Source organism: Mastomys coucha, unplaced genomic scaffold, assembly GCF_008632895.1.
Source record: "Mastomys coucha isolate ucsf_1 unplaced genomic scaffold, UCSF_Mcou_1 pScaffold22, whole genome shotgun sequence".
Classification (NCBI taxonomy): Eukaryota; Metazoa; Chordata; class Mammalia; order Rodentia; family Muridae; genus Mastomys; species Mastomys coucha.
The window spans coordinates 98,005,966-98,024,265 of NW_022196905.1; the positions used below are offsets into that span (position 1 = coordinate 98,005,966).

Genomic DNA, 18,300 nt, shown 5'->3' on the forward strand with positions numbered 1-18,300 from the left:
TCATTACTTGGTAATGAAAGTGATGCAGCTTCCTTGTGGTGACACCATCCCTTCTACAGAACTGTTTGGTTAGGCACCAGTTGTGAAACACATGAAGTGTTGGTTCATAATTAGCATAATCATAATTTGATTTTCCACAGATTGATTGTAGACTGAGTGATATAATGCCTAATTTTTTCAGTGATCAATAGCCCAGTTTACTAAGGTGGCACCTTGTTTATCAGATAGTTGACAAGGCTCTGCAAGTACTGGTGCCCTCTTCTGGGTGTTTTAAATGATTGTGCATGTGAAAGCCTTGCCTGAAATTTGGCTATTTGTTCTAAAGTGATACTTGTGTGGTAAAAAATATTAAATTCTACTGTAAGTATCCGGGTATCCTCTAGTCTAAAATACCACTTAGCAAATTCATTTCTTTAAAAGAAAATGTTAAGACTTTAGGAAAATCCTGCTTCCTCAAAACCTAATTGTCTAGTTACATCATTTGCCAGGCAAATCTGGAAATTTGATTTTTTTTTCTACTTAGAATTTTAATGGTGAAGTCCATTTATGCTTTTCTTCTGAAGGTTATCTAATATATATGTATATATATATATATATATGTATATATATTCTAATATAAAATTAGGCCTCCTATTCTCTGTGTTGGGCTTTTACCAATGAATGTTTTCAAGTTACTATCCCTGAATTGTGTTCTCTGAGACAGTTTTCCATTATTCCATTGCTCAATGGCTGCTCACTATGTGTAATATCCAGTCTAAATTCTTTCTGCTTGTGGAAACCTTTGTTAATTCCCAAAGAGCTCTCCCAGATAATAATTACTCAGATATCTGTTATGCTCAGGGGCTTGGATTGCATTCTCAAAATCTATTGACATTTGAGACTTTATTTAATATTTGATCCTAATCTTCCTTCATCCTTTTCTTCCTCGTGCTTGCCTGGAAAACTCCAGTGTGTCCTGTCTGTTATCCTGAGGTCACCTTGACTCTCTGTTCTGATTTTGTTTGTGCCCTTCATGGTGTACCCCCCATGAGTCCTTCATGAGTGTGCCCCACTAGTCTTTCATGAGAGTGCCCTAATTCTCTGTTGCTTTTCCCTTCACCCCAAGCTGTGCACACCTGTACACCTTGAATCAACTAGTATTCCTTACCCAATGTTACCTGAAGACACATTGTATCAATTTCTTCATTTTCTTATATTGTGTCTTCTTTCACCCAAGCACAAACTCCTTTTGAGGGCCCGGGGTTGAGCTTAGGCGGTCCCATCTCCAACACACAGAAGCTGGGTCCTGATTTGTTCTCATGCTGTATCCATGCAAGATATGATAGCCTTTCACCTTCTCTTGGTGGCCATTTGGGAGCCACCTAGTTGATGGCAGATAATGACCGCTTATTTCTACCTACCTGTCTTTCAGCCAACAGTGACTCCATGGTGGCATTTTCTGAATGGCTAAAAGTGCCACAATAAAAACAGATGGTGTCAAATATAAATAGGAAAGTATTATTTACTGGGGGTTGGGTGGCAGGACAGGGAAAATAGTCAACTTCTCAGGTTTTTCCACCTTTTGAATTTGGCTGCTAAGAAAGAGCCATCTTTCTTAGCAGAGATTACTGAGAAACTTTGTTCACCAGCAGGAGACCAAGGGAGTGAGTCTATGTGTGCTACTCAGCCAGGAGAAAACCACACCCGCATTTAAAAGTCACGTGTTAAACTTCCAAATAGGGAATGTGACTTCTGTTTCATGAAAAACACCGAAAACTAAAATTCTCTGAGAACATGGCTGCTTCCCTAATGAAATCATTGAGTCCTGACAAGCTCTGGAGCAGAAAGCAGATCTGTGCAGCGGGCTGTCTGTCACCATCTCAGCAGACTTGTGCAGCGGGCTGTCTGTCACCATCTCAGCAGATCTGTGCAGCGGGCTGTCTGTCACCATCTCAGCAGATCTGTTCAGTGGGCTGTCTGTCACCATCTCAGCAGACCTGTGCAGCGGGCTGTCTGTCACCATCTCAGCAGACCTGTGCAGCAGACTGTCTGTCACCATCTTAGCAGACTTGTGCAGCAGACTGTCACCATCTCAGCAGATCTGTGCAGTGGGCTGTCTGCCACCATCTCAGCAGACCTGTGCAGCAGGCTGTCTGTCACCATCTCAGCAGACCTGTGCAGCTGGCTGTCTGTCACCATCTCAGCAGCTGGACCCTTTGATTCCCTTAGTCTTTCTTTGAGAAACTTTCTGTGTTCCCTCCTGCCCCAGAGTCTTTCTGTTGAGGCTGAACCACCTCCCCGCCCACCCTCTTCCCTGTTGACAGGAGGTTCAGTGCATCTCTAGTCTCTGTGGGCGGGACCTTCAAATATCATGTGGAATGTGGGAAATTGAAGGTGAAATGGTGGAAAAATAAGCTGTGGGTTATGTTTAAGTCAGGAAATCTAATTTTAACTCTTTTATCTACTCAATATGCTAATGGCACTTTTGCATAGTAAATCCTGGGATACATTAATCTGCATAATATATAGTGACCAGACCTCAGAGCTTATTGCTGGTGGGAGGAAAAAAAATCCCTTGATGGAGTGACTACTTATAGGATAATAATAGGGGATATGAAAGGAAAGGTCAGCAACTAGAGCCTACCGTGATTGGTCCGGGGTGGGGAGTGTCAGAGGAAGCAGCCCCGTGGGGAATACCTATGTAAGCCATTGACTTGGAGCACTAGGACTTAATTGACAGCCTTGTTTACTCCCCAAAGGTGAGTTTGACCTTCAGCCCTCTATAGCCCTGTATAGGAAGGAGGCTTCCTGTGTAGCCTGTGGTGTGTATAGTACAGTAAACAATACTTATTTGGTCTTGGACCCAGTTGCATGCACATATGCATGTGCCCACCCACACACATGCATGCACAATACATACGCACACAACACATATACATACACATAATACATACCCATCCATACACATACATATGCACACATGTGTGCTCACAGACATATATGCATTCTTGTGTGCTCATAGGCATACATGCACACACATATGTATGTACACGTAGAACCTGGTACTTTGCCTGCTCCTGAACTATATATGTCTTCTTTAATGAACTATTCCTAATAACTGAACTGTCCTGAGTTCTGGGAGTCACAAGACAGTTACTGAACTTGAGGAGGGTGTCAGACAAGGCAGACGGGGTAGCAGGGACACCATGAGAAGCAGAGCCCTTGAGGCTGTGAAATGAGGTGCCTACTGTCCCTTGAGGCTGTGAAATGAGGTGCCTACTGTCCCTTGAGGCTGTGAAATGAGGTGCCTACTGTCCCTTGAGGCTGTGAAATGATGTGCCTGCTGTGGGAAGGCGATGTAGAACAGGGTAAGGGATCCCCGTGCTTGTAGACTCTGCAAACAAGCAGGCTTCAAATATTCTGGTGCAAAGTGTATTACAGTATGTGCTCAGACCACAATAAAGTGTGAGGCAGCCATATCCCAACCGGTATAAAGAACTGAGTGGCCCAGAGGACCTATTCGGGTTCTTCTTGAATGATCTGAGATCACTGTAATCCAGTCTGCCAAGGAAGTAGATCCTACTAGCTTGTAAATGGAGAGCCACAGCTAGAAAGATGTTGTCTGACTGCCTTGTCAAACTCTGCTGATGCTGGCTCTCAGTGTGGCCCATTAGGAGCCTGTATTGGACATGGGCGTGACCATTCAGGACCCTAGTGCAGGGTTGGAGAGATGGATCAGTCGTTAGAGCATTCGTTGGCTACTCTTCCAGAGGACATGGGATCAATTCCCCAGTTCCCACAATGGTAGCTCATAACCATATGTAACTCCAGTACAGGGGGATCTGATGCCCTCTTCTGACCTCCACAGACACTGGCCACCCATATCTTATACAGACATACATGTAGGCAAAATATCCATAAATACAGAGAGAGAGGCAAGCATATAAGCAAGAGAAAGAAATCTTATGTGTTTTCTGGATAAATTTGCAGAATTGTTATCTTGCTTAACCAAATTCAAATTAAATGTTACAAATAAACTGATGATTGAGAATTCAGTGTTGCTTATAGTAACATATACACCATGGATGAAACCAGTTTGGTATATTTTAAATAACATTTTCACATGTTATATTTTCTGGGACATTGAGGCTGATTGCATTTGATTTCTGTGATCCTTTTGTGCTTATTGCAGTGAGAATGGTTTTCTCTGCATGACTATTTTTCGTAAAATATACAAAATGTAAAACTTATTTTAACTATTTATAAATGTAAAATTCAGTGACTTTAAGCACATCATATTGAGACATCTTGGTGGGATTTTTTTTATATGCGTGGTGTTTGTGCAGATTTATAGATGCATATTGGAGACAAGAGGCTGGAGTCCATTGGCTTCCTCCATCCCCCTCATTTTATCTTTTGAGATAAGGGTTTCTCACTGAACCTGGCTGTTCATCGAGTTTCTGTGTTGCATGGTGCTAGGCCTATGGATGTGTGCTGGGGATCTGAGTTCAGACCCTTGTCCCTGCATCCTTTCAACTGAGCCATCTCCCCAAATTCTGATGCTAGGCAGGCTGTGGTTTGTTGTTTTGTTTTGTTTTGTTTTGTTTCATTGATGATAGACTTTAATACAGCCTACTTTGCCCAGGTGACACTGGCCACATATGTCTTGTCAGCAACAGGAATTTGCCTGGTAAGACAGACACTAAATGACTTGTACCAGTTACTGCTTCAAATGTTACACCACAGTTTATTGGTTTTGTTTCTGCTTCATAGCATCCTAGTTCACGTAATAAATAATTGAGAAAAGGTATATTTATTCTTCAATTTTGGGATAACTGGGGTCAAATTGCAAGTCTGTCATTAGTCTCTAACTTGGGTGGAAAACCAGACTGACTCCCCAGTATCAAGGCTGATTGGTAACAGGAAGGTGCCTAAACCCATCCTTCTAACAGATTGCTTTGTTATAATAATATAATTGGTCATGTTAATAAGTTACTGTGTTGGGTGTTACTTTATATCCTTCCCTGTGCTAAGCATTGGATTGAAAGTTGCCTTACTCAGCTGCTAAAGACATTTCCATTAGGTAAAAAGCCATCTTTATGTAATAGCAACAGTAATAAACTGTTTTGTAGATTAGATAGTTGGTACTTAGCTTACGATCCAGCCAATAGAAATGGATGCCGACCACCACCGTGGCCTTTGTCTTCCTTTCCTAAGTGTTCTTCAAGGTTTCCGATGAAGAAACAAGCGCGTGATGCTCCTTTATAAGACCATTCAGAAAATTCATCCTTAAAAGCGTGGTACTATTAATAGATATACTAGGCATCAAAACCCTGTATATATTATCATTTCAATGACAAATGTGGGTTTTTCACCTTGTTGTTAGAGAAGAGGGCTTCTTGGTATGCGGTTGTGTAAAAGCAGGATGCATTCTTGCTCTGTCTAGCTATCATGTCAAACCTAATTACTTAGTAGGCAGGCAGGAAAGGCGCTTCAGCTTTATTAGATGAAATACTGAGCCATGGACCAGGAAGAACCATGTAGATCTCACTTGTAAAGCATTTCTCGTTCTTTTCTGAAAGTTTTGTTGTAGAGTGCAGAGAGGGAAATGTCACATTCTATGTAGAACTCTCTGACAGCGCTTCTGGGGAGGCCATGAGGCAGATGTTCTCAGAGCTGGTATGAATTCTGGGTTTGCTTTTGAACTTGATTGAAGTTTCTGCATTTCTCCAATCTACTCTGGTGATTGAAATGAGAAATGACCTTTGTGGTCTCGAGCGTTTGGATACTTGGGCCTCAGTGGATGGTGCTCTCTGAGGAAGTCTAGGAGGCACAGGCTTGCTGGAGGAAGTCTGTCACTGCGGATAGCTTTGAGAACTTAAGGTCTCACCTACTTGGAGTTGGTTCTCTGTTTCCTGCTTAGAAAGCACATGAGCTCTCATCTTATCTTGCTGCCATGCTTGCCCCTTGCTGCTTCCCCACCATGGTTGACTCCTAACCGCAACATCTAGAAACAGAAGCCCAAGGAAAGTCTTTCTTCTTTAAGTTAGCTCTTGTCTTAGTCAGGGTTTTACTGCTGTGAACAGACACCATGACCAAGGCAGCTCTTACAAAGACAACACTTAAGTGGGGCTGGCTTACAGGTTCAGAGGTTCAGTCCATTATCATCAAAGCAGGAGCTTGGCAGCATCCAGGTAGTCATGGTGCAGGAGGAGCTGAGAGTTCTACATCTTCATCTGAAGACTGGTAGTGGAATACTGGCTTCCAAGCAGCTAGGATGAGGGTCTTAAAGCCCACACCCAAAGTGACACACCTCCAACTGTTTTGTCACTCCAACAAGGCCACACCTTCTAATAGTGCTACTCTCTGGGCTAAGCATAGACAAACCATAACACCTCTGTTGTGGTATTTTATTATGGGAACAGGAAACAACTAATATGGAGTCGAAGTGACCACACCGAGAGCACGGTGGATGGTTACCTGTGCCTCACCATCTGCCAACATCCCTTTTACACAGCTGCAGTTGAGACTGCTCTAGGTAGGCCTTGCCTACACCCTGAACTCAGGTTCAAAAGCAAACCCAGGGTCCACAGCTCTAAGAACAGTCCAAACAGCCAAGCACATCGCCAGATATTTGTGATGCAGTTTAACAGCAGTTAAGTGGTGTAACTGCCGATTTGGGGAAGTTGGTTAAGTGCTCATTTTGATACTTCTTGTGGGCTGAGAATAATAACTCAGTGGGTAGGATGCTTGGCTAGCATCCATGATACCCTGGGCTCAGTCCTCAGCACCATACACTAGCCTTGTTGATACATACCTATAATCCTAGTCCTCAGAGGTAGTGGGCAGGAAGATCAGGAGTTGAAGGTTGTTCAAGTTCTTGGCCGTTTATTAAGGTTGAGGCTCTTGAGGACTATATGAGACCCTGTCTCAGAACCGAAAGGAATTGTGTAAGGTTGTGTTTTGTGATCATTTACCCATAAGTGAACACTGAGCCTTTGTATTACTACCTTAAGCTCGATAAGCTTTGTATTATTACCTTAGGCTTCTCGCAGTTTATGACATGTGATGTTTGTCGTCCCTTCAAGAGTGTGATGTAGCAGACACAGCCTTCCTCTCGGTGATCATCACCAGTAACCTGCTCCAAGAGACTAAAACTATCCCGAGGACGTGAGGCATTGTCAACTGAGTGTCAGCTCATGGGGTTGTAAAATTACAGTGTTTAGGAACAAAGAATTTTTGCCAACTCTGAGAAGACAAGCAAGGCTCCTTCCCTTCCCTAAATGCAGTCTCGGAGGGAGAAGCCAGGCTAAGAATTGAGCCCAGCTTAGCATGACAGACAGCACTCTGGCCTGAGAGACAGTGTGCCTGCACTTCATCTCAGCATTTCCCCTCTTACGTCATAAGGTCAGTTCATGCAAAAGGCTAATCATGAAATCCTAAGGTCATTTAGGAATGCTGTGGCATTCGGTCAGTAGCCCAGCACTGATTTAAAATGATGTGCAGTCATGATAATGCAGCCAGTCATGCTGAGTTTGACAGCAGATCTGTGTTAGATCCGTGAGATGTCATGTTTAGAGGGGAACTTGGCAAGCATTCTTCATGGAGGGTGAGGTTTAACCTCTGCCTCCCATGACTGCACTTGTGGAGGGATGAGAACACCTCGGGCCATTATAGCATACTCCTTCCTCTCTCTAATTCATGCAATGTGTGCCTAGCCTCTGCTCTTTCTGAGAGCCGAGCCATCTCCATACTCTTGGTTCATAACAGGGTAATGAAATCCAGTCACATGTATTTCTAAATGTCCCTTCGCAGTAAGGCCAGCCTCAGTGCCACGCTAAGGTTGCCTAAGGACTTGTCTCTTGGGCAGACTAACTTCAGTGCCATTTAAGATGGTTCTTCACATTTAAAATTTTTATTTTATATGTCTGAGTTTTTACCTGCATGTTTGTCTATACAATACTTGTGTGCAAAGGCCAGGAGAGGATATCTGATCCCTTTGAAAAGGAATTATAGTTATGAATCATGATGATCATGATGTGTGTGCTGGGAATTGAACCCAGGTCAGGTAGAGAAGCAGCTGGTGTTTTTAACCACTGAATCGTCTCTCTAGCCCATCACATTTTAAATTGGATAGGAGCTGGGAGCTGAATGGAAACAATGTAGCAAAGAAACCCCTTCAACCCTGCCCCTGTCTGTTCTCAGCTGACCAGAGGGAAGCCACAGCCATATTCCAAATCTCCTTTGAAGGTTTTATCAGTACTCTTTCATCTAGCCATTGATCCCTGGGATACAGGTAATTAAGAGACTTGGTTACATTAGTTCATAAAGAACTTGAGGCATTAGCTTAACATGTACACCATAAAGCAGTGTGAGAGAAATATTTGCATGCCCCAGGAAGACACAATGGAGCTATGAAGTTAGTCATGAGGTCAGTGCAGCTTCCAGAGGTGGTGCCGTGGGACCTCAAGGCAGGACAGGCATTAGATTGTAGACCAGCAGTAGCCTCTCACTTAGAGAGACCCACCTTTGCCTCCCCAACGCTGAGATTAAGGAGTGCATCACTATGCCCATCTGGAATGTCCCAAGTCTTTCAAGTCATTGGTGTGGGAGTTCTGAATGTACATAATTAGAACCTAAAATACAGATTACACAAAGTATGGCGGTGTGGTTCCTGCCATTGCTGGGATGTAGTGTACATAGTAATGCCATAGGATTGTGTTTTAGACCCACAGAGACGGTGAGCTTTGGGCTGGGGATGTACCTCAGTGGTAGAACACTTGCGTAGCATGGTCAAAGCCTTGGGCTCACTCCTACACCCACCCCACCCCCACCATTACAAAACAACCAGAAGAGAGGTTCTTGATTTGCTTTTGCTCCATTTTTCATCTTTTCTTTTGCAGCTGTCACTACAAGGCAAATTCAAATGCATGAAAGCTTGTGTTTAGATCCCAGAACTGTCACTGCTCCTTGCTCTACTACACAGGGGTATGCAGCCAGTGTCCGCAGCAGCCAGTGTCCGCAGCAGCCAGTGTCCGCAGCAGCCAGTGTCCACTGCAGCCAGTGTCCGCTGCAGCCAGTGTCCGCTGCAGCCAGTGTCCGCAGCAGCCAGTGTCCGCAGCAGCCAGTGTCCGCAGCAGCCAGTATCTGCAGTCCCTACTGACCAGAAAGCAAAAGCGTGCAGTCAGAGCCTTGGGGACTTTTGTTTCTCTATCAGAAAGCTCATCCTTAATCCTCAGTCACTTGGGAAAATAAGTATTTTCCTCTACGTCCTTCTGCGTCCCTTTTGGAAGACGGGAGGGAACATTCAGTCTCAGCCCCCTGGTCTCCACATCTGCCAGGGTCCATTCTTAGGCTGTCCCAGAGCTGAGTTTTTAAGTTAAAATACACGAGTGTGTGTCCTGCCTCTGCCTGGGAGTGGTAAAGATGAAGCTAGTTTGGGAATCCATTAGCATATGGAGTTGGATCACCGAGACACAGCGCCTATCTCTGCAGCTGGCCTGTCAGAATTACTGAGACAGTCTTTGTCCCGTTTTATCCTGCCTAAAGTGTGTGATTTGTTCTATTCTGAGCAGCACGGCCGTTGAGGATTTTCACAGTTCGTTCTTCCAGCTCGGGACTTTTGTGTTTTGCTGAGGAGGAGAAAAGAGGATAACTTTGGCTATGGTTTCTGTAATCAGCCTGAATGCTTCTCTTGGCCTGTATAGAGAAACTGGTCCTCGGTGTGCTGTTGCTTTTAGTTGACAGCAGTGGCTTCACCCTGAGACGTCAAGGAGTCTTTCTGAGAGCTTCCACTGAGTTCTACATCTGTTTCTTTCAACAGGATGCATCTGTGGTTTGGGTGAATTTGGATAGAGAGGGGTGTGGCTTGTTAAGTCACAGGATGGGTTCGTTCAAAGCAGCACTCACAGTAGGCATAGTAAAGCAACAGCAAGATATTTTTTCATGTGTGTAATTAGAGAAGGTTTTGGTTTTCTATACTGTGGTCTCAATGATAATTCCTAATCTGTTCAGAAATTAATTGATATATTGCTTGCTAAAAAGATTACTAGTGTAATTGGGGTATGTGTGTGTGTGCACATCGATTGATATACATATAAGAGACTAAATATTTCATTTTGGCCCAGGACTCTACTCTAGAATTCTGTACAAAAGAATCATGTGGACAGGGCTGAAGAAGAGGCCTCTACCTCAGTGGTAGAGTGCTTGCTTAGCATGCACAGGTTCTAGGTTCGATTCCCAAAGGGGAAGAGGAAGGGGGGATGCCATATGAGCCTAGTTTAGGGATGTTTGTAGCATTATTACTAATAAACAGAGAATGGCTTTTAAAACTGTGACACACTTATAATTATTTATCAGAAATAATGCCTGGAGACTTTACAGCATGAAAAATCCCATAAGATTCCAAAGGAAACCTTGAAATTATGCCAGGGAATTTTATAGTGGCATCTCTGTCCCTTGCAGGCCAGGAGCAACAAAATAACAAAACTCAACAGAAAAAAAATCTCAAATATTTACTTTTCCGACATTTTTCCCTCCTCAAGAAACATCAATATCTTTATTTGCAGAAGATGGAAAGTATTAAAAAGGCAGAGATACAGTATGAGTATGTGCCTTGGATACAATGTTTCATTCTCTGTTAAAATGCCTTGTGAATTCCTGCTGTGGTTAGACTGTGCTTATTGTCTCCCCAGGTGTCAGCTGATTTTTGCTAAGAGGTCAGAGGGACTATCTCTGACCCGTGCTTTTGGAAAGTTGTATTTTATGTTTTTCACAAAAAATTTGGGAGTTTGAAAACCATATAAGGGGGAAATGATCTTGTAGTTCTAGGATGCATAAAATATAACAATGTGCTTATGGTTTTTTCCTCAGGCGTTCCTCAGATCAAAACTAATTGCAGAGTTTCCGGTTGACCAGCATTCAAAGGGTAAGATGAACATCTCCAATGGTGAACACATGGCACAGATTATTACAATTTAGTTGGGAGCTTGGGGCAAAAAGGATACAGAAAAAGATTGCCATGCTTACAGATGTTTTGAATAACATCACTTTGATATTTTTAGACTGATTAAGCAGAAATTTAAATCTATGTTATTTTAATTAAAATGTCATCTTCCCACCCTCTGTGGGTTCTGTAAGCAGAAATGTGTGTGTTTAATTGATTCTTTTTTTGTTTGGTTTAATCACTAAAGACTGATGGAATATAATAATCTATGAGAGATTTCATATCCATGCCTGCCTATTTGATCTGGGCATATTATACTTTTTGTTGTTCCATTGAGACAGAGTCTCTTAGATAGCAGGCTGATCTTAAACTCACTATGTAGCTAAGGAAGGCCTTGAACTTCTAACCCTCCTGACTCTACCTTCCAAGTGCTGAGATTCCAGATATCACCATGCCTCCATGACCTTTTGGGAATCAAAGCTAGCTCTATGCCTTCTGGGTAGACACTGTTACCAACTGAGCTCCGTTCTCAGCTCCCAAGGTTGATTCACGTAACCCATCTGCCATGTTTCTGTTCAACAACATGCCTTTCTTGAGTGATCAAGTCACAAGTGTAAGCCTGTCCGCCCTTGCTTCCGGCAGACATGAGTCCTTCATAACTATGGAAGGTATGTCATGTTAGCTCTGTGGCAGAGTGTTTGACTTACTGTGGTGGTCACTGAAATCACTCACCAACTCCAGACTGCTGAATACAACACCTGCCTTAAAAGCATCACCCAGCTCTGAGCGTGGGTTCTGGAGACTCCATGCTAAGGCAGTGAGCATCCAGTGACGTCTCACACCAACCATTTGCAAATCACCTGCAATGCCGGTCTCAGAATCCCAGCCTGAACTGTCTGTGCATGGATGTTTGAAGCAATCTTGTAAAGGTGGCCTGCTTATACTGCACCACTCTCTGAAGCTTGCTCATCTCTAGCAAGTTACTGACTTCTTCTTTCCTTCCTTTCTTCTTTCCTTCCTTCTTTCCTCCCTTACTTCCTTCCTTTCCTCTTTTAAAAACTATATATATCCTTTTAATTTTTTTAACTTAAATTTATTTATTTAATGTATGTGAGTACACTGTCTTCAGACACACCAGAAGAGGGCATCAGGTCCCATTACAGATGGTTATGACCCACCATGTGGTTGCTGGGAATTGAACTCAGGACCTTTGGAAGAGCAATCAGTGCTATTAACCACTGAGCCATCTCTCCAGCCCTTAAATTTTATTTTATGTTTATTGGTGTTAGAACTCTTTCAAACAAAGATAAAAATCCAGTGACGTGGATGTGTGTTTCCACACTAATCTTTTGAGCCGATCAAGTTTCTAAAAGCTAGCAGAGTTTGCACTCAGGTCTCCCGACTCTGGTGGTCTCTCTACTCTGAGTTGTCTCGTATCCAAACTCTGTGACCTGGCTGCAGGCTCACTGTCATCCTCCTTGCCCTATGCTCCTGGCTTAGCCAGAGTGCACCCTTTCTGATCCTTCAACCTCCCAAGCTCATGGCTCTCTCTGCCTGCAGGGACCTTCCTTAGGCACTGCAGGGACTTCCTGGGCTGGGTGACTGATCTCTGACTCCGCCAATCACTCTTCTAATGACTGTGCTGCAGACAAGCCGTCCTTGAGGCTCACAGTCTTCGCAGTGCCTTGATCTTGCCATGGCTGTGTGTTTGGTGATTGTTACTCCTCTTCCTGCTCAGTACATGCTGGGCAGACATTTTTCCACTGGGTTTCTTTCACAGCTCATTTGTCTGTCAAGTCCACCTGTTTCCCTAAGACTTAGATGTGTTTGCACATTGCGAGTAAGCCAAGCTCTGAGATTTCTTTAGTGCTGCTATGCAAGAATGCCCATCCACTCTTCTTTATGCCTAAGAACATGAAGAGCTTACGCAAGAGGCACTGACGGACATTACTAGGTCTACCTCATCCTCCTCATTTGGTCCAGGCTGCACAGTCTGGAGAAGAGGCATGCCACTTTGCATTCTGTGTTTAGCAGAATCGCAGTCCTGGCAGAACAGAGAGAAGACCTTCCTTACTCGGCCTGTGGCGTGCTTACTCTCCATAATTGAATATGGAAATTTAACATTAGAGAAAGGATTTAAATGACCATCTACATCAAGACTTAAGATATGATAGTTGGTGTATCCCAGATCACTGTTTGGTCTATCTCAGATCACTAGTTGGTCTGTCCTAGATCACTGATTGGTCTATCCCAGATCACTGATTGGTCTATCCCAGATCTAAAATCTCTCATTTTTATACTTTAGGAAGAATTATAAATGTTTCCTTGATTATATTTGCAGCTTCATGTGTCTAAGGAAGACTGTTAATAGTGTTTTCAAGCCTGTCCCTGGGTCATAACCCAGGAGTTCAGTCCATGGAGAGTAACTTAACTGCTCTGAATGGTTTCATTTATTTCATAAAGAGTGGGCTCTGGTTTCTATAGTCCCTGTCACTGCTCTGTGAAGAGTAGAGCATGGCAGAAGAATGAGGTTCCTACAGATGCTCGCTGTCCTCTGCGTGGGAACCTGAGGGGGCAGTATGCGAGTCAAAAGAGACTATGGAAGGCCTGGGTGTGGCCCCATTTATTATTGATTATTATTAAGAATATTATTAAGAATATTGTGAGGTTTGGGGGAGTTGGTCAGGAAAATACTTTTAAAATACTGAGAAATACCAAAGAATTCGACCTTGACTTCTTACTTACGCCATCTCTGTAGGAATTATGTACCCACCAGTAACTTCCAGTAATATAACTCCATCTCCTGTCATTTAAAATGCGTTTTAGAGTCCATGTGATTGCACACAATTATCACCCCAGCATTCAGGAAATTGAGGCAGGAGGATCATGAGACCTAGGTTAGCCTGGGCTACATAACAAACTCCCATCTAAAAAACTCCAAGGCCAAAAACCAATGTATTATTTTAGATTCAGTAGCCTACTAAAAGCATTGATGATTGATATTTCTAAAACAGAACATTGTCATCTAAATTTAATATATGATGTATTCTGTGCTTATAGAAACAGATTAGCGTAACACTCAGAACAGCTTAGAACTAGCCATGGTAGAGCACCATAATCTCAGGGCAAAGCTAGGCAGATGGAAGCCAACAGTGAGTCTGCACAGTGAGATCCAGGCCAGCCAAAGCTGCATGATGAGATCCTGTCACAAAAACAAACAGAAATGCCCCACGTTCATTGGGATTTCAGTTTAATTTATTTGTTCAGTACCTTTCTCCTGGGGCTTCCAATGAGGAAAGTGATTTTTATCTAAAACATTACTTATGATTGCTTAACAAAGCTGACTAAGGGTTTGCCAAATGACCATTTCCTGTCTCCATTTGCTGTTTCTGGTTTTTTGACTGATAACAGCTTCTTTCCCTGAAGCTCTGACTCGTGTGCTCACAAAATATTTTCTTCCCTGCCTTTCCTGATCTGACCACCCCTCCACACCTAGACAACAATTCTGCTCTGCACTTGCCAGAGTGAAATGATTCCTCTCAGAGAATTCTTGTCGGAGGCCCTGTTCCCTCCCTAAACAGTCATGGCGTATCACAGTGGACTAAGGCCCTGTTATGGTGTGGGGGCTAACATCATCTCTAAGGTGGAGCCTTACGTGACATAGAGCATCAGAATCTGACCCAAGGCATTCCCTCTCAGAAATCAGTCCCATTGCCTGTCAGCTTAAAGACCTTTTGGTCATTGGGAAGGCCTCAATCAAATGCCCAGGTTGGCTTCTGGGTAAGCAGTAGCCTGAGTGTAGCCCTGTGCCGCTGGCACTTTATCCCAGCATCTCAACAGACACCATGTGGAGCAGAACATCTCATTGTTCGACAGAATTGAGAGGAACAATGAAATGTTTATTTTAGATATTGAGATTTGGTGGGTTTTTGTTTGTTATGTTGGTTTGTTTGTTTCATTTTTTTTTTTTGGATAGACCAATTAACAATGGCAGAAACTGGTGTCCTGACATGAGGTGCTTCCGTAATGAGATACGTAGAGGGGTACAGCCCACAGCTAGCAGAGACCTTTAAGCTTAGTGAAGAACAGTCTTCCTGGTAGTTGAGGACCAGCGAGGAAGCTGTTGCTGGGGGATATAGACAGATAGTTCACCAGCCCATCACCGACAGGGAACATAAGAATCGGTGTACGAGCTGCAGGTGGGCTCCTGATGGCAGGTTCTCAGCAGAGCACTAGGGGCTCCTGTTATAGCCACAACAATCCAAGTGTTAGGAGATAGATGGATTAAGGAATGTTTAAGTTTTAAGCAGACTTTAGAAGAAATATTTCCTGTCTAAATTTGTCTGGAATCAAAAAAAAAAAAAAGGTTTTTGTTTTGTTTTGTTTTTAATTCCTTGTTTTGTTTTTAATTCCTTGTTTCTACATCTCACACACAAAAGCTTAAAAAAAGAAATGATCTCAGGTCCAAACATCAGGTGAAGGACACCACTGTCAGTAACACTCAGTTTCACAGTAAAAAATAAAAGGGCTCATGTGTAAGACCTCAAGACCGTGAGGTAGCCTCAGAAGTGCCCCTCTCTTAGCCAGATGTGATGTCCTGTAGCATCCTGGACTCAATTTAGATGACACAATCCTGATCTCGAGCCTGAACTTGATGCCATGATAGGTGAAACTTCTGCAGGAGGGTTAGAGTCTTAGTTAGGTTTCATTGCCGTGAAGAGACACCATGACCACAGCAACTCTTATAAAGGACAACATTTAATTAGGGCTCACTTATGGTTTCAGAGGCTCAGTCCATTGTCATCACAGTGGGAAGCATGGCAGCTTGCAGGCAGACATGGTGCTAGAGAAGGAGCTGAGAGTTCTACATCTGGATCAGCAGGCAGCAGCAGGAGACTGTGCCACATGGGCCTATGTCCACGTACAGACGACCTCAAAGCCCACCTTCAGAGAGACATTGTCAACAAGGCCACATCTTCTAAGAGTGACACTCCCTATGGCTAAACATCCACATACATGAATCTATAGAGGCCTATTCAAACCACCACAGTTAGTATGCCTTGCATCTAAAAAAGACATGTAAAGCAGTTATGGCCAGAAGATTGTCGGAGCATAGCTGAGAATCTATTGCTACAGAGAGGTACAGCTAGCTCCCTCTCCCTTTCTGGGCTAGCCTTGGGACTACCTCAGTATATGGTTTGTTTGAACAGAGAGCTAGATCAGTTCAAGTGTTAGAATCAGCTATCTTACTAGTGTATGAAGACATTTTGGGGCTGGCCAAATATGTGAAGGAAAAAGCCCATAAAAGCTCAATAACTTGACCTTCCTGGGATTTGGGCCATGGAGATGCAAAATAGAAAACAGTTAGCCAAAACACTTCTACCTGCATGCCGCCAAGCCCTCACTCTGCATCCTGCTCGGGCCATCTCCCAGGTTCTGTAACTGTGAACGTGGCACCATACACAAGCATCTGAATGGTTTCCCTGCATTTGGCATCTGTATCTTAATATGCTAAAACTAAGATCCTATAGTGTCATGGGATCAAAATGGGAATTCATTTGACTCATTTCTTTCTGAACTTTTGTCCGAGCTTACTAAGCCCTAATACATTTTAACTCAGCTGATTGTGTCCATTATCTTTGTTACTATGACAAAATTCTTAGGATAATCAGTAATAAAATTGGGGTCATATTTCTGGAGGTTTCAGTCCCTGGCTGGTGGCCCCACTGTTTAGGGCCTGGGGTGGCCCAGCCTGCCTGGTCATGCATAGGAGACTCTTGTGGAGGACCCTCCCGCTGTCGATGGTTGGCCCAACTGGGAACCCAGAGCTTGCTTGCTTTCTCGAGGACCAGGCCCTCTGAAGCAGTACCAAGTCCCCAGCATCTCACCACTCTGGATGCTTGTTTATTTTCACTAGTTATTTTGGAAATGACTTCAAAGTAAAAGAAGGACTCTACTGGGAAATCAAGATGCCTAGCTTGAGTGTTGTTATTCCCGTCTTAGGGACACTGGGATGAGGTTGTCAGATGAATTCATATGCTTTGAAGAGCTTTGATGACTTTTTAATGAGATTTAAAAGCCGAAGGAATACCATAAAATCCATTACTCTTCACATTATTTCTTTGAAGTGATTTAGTGCATTTGTGTGTTAGGAACCAAGATCTCATTTGGACCAAGTCCCCTCATTGTTTGCTAATATGTGGTCTGCAGAACCCTGGCATAATGGCTCCCACTTTAAACCCATCAATTAGAAAAGTCACCGTTAGCCACAGCGGGGTTTAGACCTCTCCTGCATCTGTAAACCCTGATAAAGGAATTAAAGATGGAGCCTTAGCTCAGGCAAGAATGCTGAGTGGGAACCTTTAGCTCGGGACTCATGAAGTATGTGACTTTGTAACTGGAAACGTCACAGAAAACACTTGAAGCCTTGTTTCTGGGACTATAATAGAACTCAGTTCTGATGCAAATGCCAGGCAAAGAGCTAAATAGCTTTTTCTCTTGCTCTTGAGAAAACTGAGACGAGGCATAGTTAATTGGATTTCCTGAGGTCATGTGGCCTGCTGCAGACAGGCTTTCGTCTGAGTTCCAGTTGTTACTGTTTGCCCCTGACAGTTTTGTTACAATGGGTAAGGTGAGTTCTTTGGGCCAGTCTTTCATGTTTATAACATATGAAGAAGACCTAGTATGTGTCTTTCTGCCTTGTTTAAGTATGAAAAGGTTTGATATTAAATGTGTTTTGAATGTAGATAATCAATTAGGATGTTAACTGTAAAATATTTTTATTTGATCTTATTAATAAGAACTTTATCAAAGGAATTGGATGATTTGGTGTGTTAGCTGACTTGAGGAAAGTCTTACTAGCCAGTGTCCAAACTTGGCATTGAGATTTGATATTACCTACACATGTATTGAGCCACATTCTTCTATCATACCTTCACATATCCTGTCATGTGTGAGAAGCAGCGTTGGTCATGCTTGGTCATGTTTTAAAAGCCAAATGGAGAGAGTTTACAGTCAATGTCCTGATGGAATAAACAGGGCAAATCTTATATACTTGGGGTCCTCTGAACAGTTCATTCACCATAGTTTCTCCTTAAGATTATTGTACCCGATTACCATCAGTTCGACCTTTATATCTCTCTCTGTGATGGAGAAAAATGTACCCATAATATTTAAGAGAATCTGCTTTCTACACCATGATGCTGAGCAGCATGCTGGCCGGCCACGATGCTTACTGAGCACAGTAGACGTTCCCAACAAGATCTTATCTGAGTGCAGTAGAAGACTATATGATAGCATTTGGCTTGCGGCGGCGCGTCCACAGACACCAGATACAAGCAGCTCTGTGTTTTGGAGGTTTAATTGGGGGGGGGGTG

At 43.2% G+C, this 18,300-nt stretch overlaps 1 protein-coding gene across 5 annotated transcripts in view; it reads left to right on the top strand.

Moving 5' to 3' along the window:
* The window catches only part of Lrrc8b (leucine rich repeat containing 8 VRAC subunit B), a 73,357-nt gene that overhangs the window by 31,538 nt on the left and 23,519 nt on the right, over nucleotides 1-18,300 (top strand). For all 5 annotated transcript variants that reach the window (XM_031337072.1, XM_031337071.1, XM_031337074.1 and 2 more), the window contains one exon: nucleotides 10,852-10,906. The gene's annotated coding sequence lies outside the window, so the exon portion shown is untranslated. The remainder of the gene's footprint in view (nucleotides 1-10,851; nucleotides 10,907-18,300) is intronic.